The following is a 6,091-nucleotide window of genomic DNA, read 5'->3' as shown; positions in this document are numbered from 1 at the left end:
TTTTTTTCTATGTATTTGTATTATTTATGTATAATTTGAAGCATACTTATTTAGCACTACTTTCAATAGAGTGCTTTAAAAACTAAAAGGCAATTTTTGTATTAATCATAAATAATAAGTTATTATAAATGTGTAAGAATATCAAGTTATTTATTAACTGAAATGGTTTGAAATTTATATCCTTATCTGACAGAACTCTACATTTAGCATGCTCTTTTCAAATGGTTCTTTGGGACAAATTTTGAAAGCAATATTTTAAGCACCTGGAAATTCTATTGATTTATCATGATCAGTTGAATAAAGTAATTTAGTTCCTCTTACTTTTTGGTAATATTCTGAACACATTTCAGAATGATCCAAATTTGCTTTCAGTACTTTAAAGTGCCTCATGGATTACTTTTTCTAAACACTTCTGTGGATCATTTCATGCCTCTAACACTTTTTTGAATGTGAGAAAAATGAAATGCTTTATAACAGATGCTAACACATTAAGAAGAATAGCGGAAAACACACATCTATAATGGATGGTACGAAGATTTAAATCCTGCAATTCTTGTTTTTATCATCAGTACTTTAGCGTATACTGGTACGAAGATTTAAATCCATCATTTTTATCATTAGTATTTTATCTTGTTTCAATATTTAGAATTAAATTAACAATTATTTTTATCTTTTTTTTTCTTATATTTATCGCTGAATTTATTATTTATTTATTTATTATTATTTATTTATTTATTTATTTATTTATTATTATTTATTTATTATTATTATTTATTTATTTATTATTTTTATTTATTTATTTATTTATTATTATTATTTATTTATTTATTATTTTTATTTATTTATTCGACAATTATAATCAAAGTTCGCTAGGAAAATGCTTTTCTTTTATACTAATAAATAAGTTATTTCTCTAAAGATTATTAACATAGATTAGTTAATTTAATAAAATGGGTTTCTCTATAGTTTTATTAAAGTAAAACTGTAGAGAAACTATAAACGAAATGATTGCTGATAGAAATAGTTATTATGAGTTAAAATATGCAAAATTAATTTAACTTAGAATTCGAAATTTATTAGTGTATAGGTGTGATTCTTTTAGAGAATTTTTCCGCTCGCCACATGTTTGAATGCCCCTGCACACGTTGCCAATCTCCTTTCTTTGAATAGCAGACAGTTGATTTTTTTCCTTTTTTTCACAGTCATTTTAAATAGTTTTTGAACTGTTGAGAACGCGGCTTTATATCTAATTAGAGGAGATTGTCTACTAAATCATGAACGTGTCCACAGTTCTTGCCTTTTAAGTTGGTCCTGACAAAGGTGAAGGCAATGAAAAATAATTTTGTTACTTTTTGTCAGTGATCCACTTTTCTGTGTCAAATCAATGTTCATATTTGTCTGCCAACTGAGATGCCAGTTTAATTGAGTGGATGACACCCAGTCATTTGAGTTGTCATATTGACAACAAACTTCATCTCTCCGATTCCTGCCTCACTTCTAGGGGCAGAAAGAGATATTTGCTATATCTGTTCCTGTTTTGTAAAAGTATCTATTTTTTATTGGCATTGGATTAAGTTGCCATAACTTAACTAAATAGCTGAAGCCATTTAAAATTAAGATATTGTTTATATCAAGTTATGAAATGAAGTAGGCATGAAATTCGGTAATATTTTAATTTACCTTCAAGAGTAGTCCACTGCGGAATAGAAAAAGAAAATTTTACTTTGGAGTTTCCGAAACATATTTACCCGCACACCGTTAGAATAGCTTTAGAAATATAGAAATGGCTTTTCAAATTGGGTTGAAAATCATTTCCAATTGACTGTATGACCAGAGGTAAAACCTGGACGGCTTACACAAATGACGAATTATCTCACTCTCTGAAAAAACTCGTCTTGCTTCAAGTATCCCATGTTTACCTTCAGAGAATGAACTCTATTCGCTTTTAATAAAAAATATTTTATTTAGATAGCCAAGAGATCGTTTAATCATGTGGCATGACTTGAGTATCCTTTAAGGTATGACGTAAAGCAATGGTTCTTGCAGCATTTAAAAAAAATGAAAAAAAATCACAAAAGAATGAATTGAATCAAAGAGTTATTTCTGCTTGACTTTCTACTGCTACTACTAATAATAAAGGAGAGTATGTGTGTGTGGGTGCTCTACAAGCCAGACCATTTGATGCATAGAAATTAAATTTGATACAATCATACTTTGGAAGGTCAAAAAAAGCATCTCGAAACGATTTTTTTTTTTTTGAAATTTTAATTTAAAAAATTAAGTAGATTTTTGGGGATTTTACGCTATAACTTCCGAAGATGCTTTTACATGAAAATAATTTTTACATCGTTTTAGAATTCAGAAAATTGCTTTTGTAATGATTTTAATGTAATTATCGAACAAACTTTTTCTGAATTTTGATAAATTTTAAAAACATTTTTTTTTTTTTTTTGCTTAGTTTCTAACAATAGATAATAAAGAGATTCAAAAATTTTTCATTATTTTACAAAATATTTATTCGTAGGATTTTCTTTCGTTGTTGAAAACTATGGAAGAAGATAATGTTTATTATCTGCGCAATTTACATAGGGAATCTGAAAGTGATGTCCCACGAAAGGCACTATGCAATTAGAATATTGATCACCTGACAGAGACATTTTTATTAATACTATGGTAAAGCATGGCTTTAAATTCTGTCACAATTTGATGCTTAAAATAACTTTGTCGAAACAACAAATTTTTCAACTATACATTTGATTGAAATTAAACTCGAGTAATATTTCTAATGAATTAGCAGGTTGTCAAGGACATTCTGCCCTTACATAAAAGCAATCCCAAATAGCACTGAATGATGCCCTAAATAAATTGTTGCTCTACGTTTTGCAAAATATGCACGGAAACCAGAAATAGTCTAGCACAATGGCGCAATTTCCAAGTGACAACAAAAGTGATGAATTCTACATACAGCATGACCTTCAGTGCAAGAAACGGGAGTGACAATCCCCAAAGGAAAGGCTCACTATGGAAATCTTTAATTGTTTTTAGGAGATTTTCCATTGCAGATTTCCTTAATTTTTTGCGTTTATAACTTCGTTTCTACTTCTGGAATTGGTTGATACATTTTGCAGCTGCAGTTGAAATTAGGTCCTCCTCCCATCGGTAACTTTTAAAATGCTTATCTATTTGAACAATTTAAATTAGAAATTTGAACTGAAACAAATTGCAGGTGCAATGCATTTTCAAGCTCAGGTGAAAAATATTATTAGAAGCCTTTATGAAAACTTGATTTATTTTTTGCTGGAGTTGTCAGGAAACTAATTACTAAATCCAAAATAAGATTCTGAATCTTAACTGAGTTGCAAATCAAGAAATACTTTCTCAGTTTTGTGAAGATAAATGATGAAAAAGAATATGACGAATTCTTATGTAAAGAAGAAAAATATATTTTACTTACATCCAATAATTGATCTACAGGCAGTTGATTTTCATGAAACAATACAGAATATAAAGTATCCATGAAAGTACATTTTTTTAAAAAAAATGTGTTTGAATTCCAAAAAATTTTTTGGTATCATATTTCATGCCATTTCAATATTTGTTTTTAAGCATCGATATGCAGAACCATTGCTGTTAAAAAGGCAACTGCACAGAAGTCTCAATATTTTTAGGGGTTATTTTCGAAGCGATTTAATTATGTTCCATTAACATAATTTGTGCATTTCAACTTGCTCAAATTAATATCAACTTCGTTTCAATTCTAGCACACTCTTCTAAAACATTCCTAATGAATTACTTTTGCATGTTTTGTTCTCTGTTATTTTATTGTATTTACAAACGATGTTTTATAATTATATGAAATATCCGAATTACAGTGAAATATAACTTAGATTGCATTAAAAATGTTGTTACTCTCTTTTTTACAATTTTGCTTAGAATTACTTTTATATTTACATTTTCAATTGTTTTATATGAAACTGAAGCCAACTCACCAGGAAGTGACTCATAACCAATGGTTTTATTGTTTTAGTACGATAAAATTTGTTCTTTGAAACTATATATACAAAAATTAAATTAAAATTTATTCAAAACATTTAGTTTTGGATGTAAAACTACTAGGAAGCTTAATTCGGCTCTGATCTGAGATTGCTTTCTACATCGTATTTATTTCAGAAGAAACTATGAATAATTAGAAACATAAAAACAATTTAGTATTTTGATCTAATCGATAATTTTCGATCATGTAGTGTTTCTAAAGGATACTTTCTCCTTTTCTTTAGAGTGTTATTAAATTATATTTTGGAAAAAAAATCAAGTTTTATTTTTCAATTTTTTAAGACTGTCTTCACTTGAACTCTTTCCTTTAGTTTGTAAAAATGCATAAAACAATTGGAATATTTTTGATATATCGCATTTTTCTTTTTATTTGTTGAATAAAACTTTTTTTTGCGCCTTTAAATGAGCGTTCGTTTGTATTTGAATTTGTTAAATTTTTAAGAATTTATACTGCCGGAATTTTCATTTAAAAATCTTTCTCACTGTGTCAAAGCATTTTTTTCAAACTAAAAATGCGTAAAAAAGAAGATGGCAAAAACTTATTGGGTTTTTAACAATATAAATTAAATACAAATGGACAATGGAAAACTTTATTACATAAAAACAAATTTCTTTCTTTTCTGCTCACTGTCATTTCGCTGTACTTTTTTCACATGTTTTAAATTTAAATCTAAAAATGTCTTTATGAATTCGTATATTATACGTGTAGTTTGACGTCTATCGCCGATTTTAATTTTAAAAAAAAAGTTACGTGCATCTTTCCGCACCAGTTGCGTTACCATCCAAATAAAAAATAATTGCTGGTTGAAGAGTAAGTTCCGGCGAGCACTTTCTGGAGCGCAGGAACGTTCCCTTCGCCCGTTTCGGCAATCAGAAATCTGTTTCGGAGAGCAGGCGAGAGATCAGCAACAGGAAGCATCTCTCCCCTAAGGATGACATATTCAGGTTCACTTCAAGCATCGTCAGGTCTGAATCAAGTTTGCTGTTAGGTTTCGAAAGCTACTTATTGTCGAATCTGCACTCTCCATCTACTTTTCCCATCACTGTAGACGTCTCTTGATGTTTTAAGGAAATTTTTCTAGTCTGCTAGACCTTTCAATGGTCTCATGATATTTTTCATCTAATCATGAAAATTTCATTGCTGATACCTGCATGTTTTGTACAAAATGAAAATTTATATCAATACAAATGGCTAAATGTTTTAAAAATCAATGATGGACGGAAGACCTCACATCAAATGCTCCAGCAAAAGGCATAAACCACCTTTCTGATTTTTGGTTTTGTGTTGTTTTTTGATAGGCCAAGACCCAGACATACGAACTTACTGCAGGAGGGAAAGTTAAAGACGCATTAAAAATAAGAAACAATGAAAGGTTGCTAAAAAAATGAAAAATTTCATTTTGGGGCTATTAAATTGTAGGATTAGTAAACCCGTCTCTTGCACTGTACAAGTTCCTCATTCTCGTCAATGTGTAGGCCTTTCAGAAAACAATCGAAAACTTACTTTTCTTCGAGGTTGCGTTTTGACACTTCGAATTTCCGTTCTGAAAAATGGAATCTACTTCACCAGTGCTAGCCAACCAAACAGATAAGCACTTTCATTCGAACATCTAGACCTCCGGAAAGAACTCAATCTTCATATGTGCTATATTTGTGGATTATGTTTATTTCATAGACCTATCGAAACATCAAAAATGTTTTTTTCTTTCTTTTTGTTTAAAGTTTTTGTCTAGGAATAGTTTTTGAAATCGATGAAAAGATATACGATTGAAATAATTCTTCGGAAACTTTTTTTTTGGTATATTTTGGTATACGATAGTAATAAGCATGAACCGTCAAGGAGAAAAACATAAAAAGTCGAAGAAGAATACTATTGGGTTGGCAACTAAGTAATTGCGGATTTTTTTTTAGAAAATCAAAGACAATTTTTTCATGGAACTAAATTATTCTGTAATGTATTGCCCATTTTGATCAATGACCTTTTGCCATCTTTCAGGCAGCATCATAATCCCACGTTCATAAAACTTCTGGTTTTTAT

This window comes from Argiope bruennichi, chromosome 1 (assembly GCF_947563725.1).
Source record: "Argiope bruennichi chromosome 1, qqArgBrue1.1, whole genome shotgun sequence".
NCBI lineage: Eukaryota > Metazoa > Arthropoda > Arachnida > Araneae > Araneidae > Argiope > Argiope bruennichi.
Note: the sequence above shows the minus strand (reverse complement) of the source record.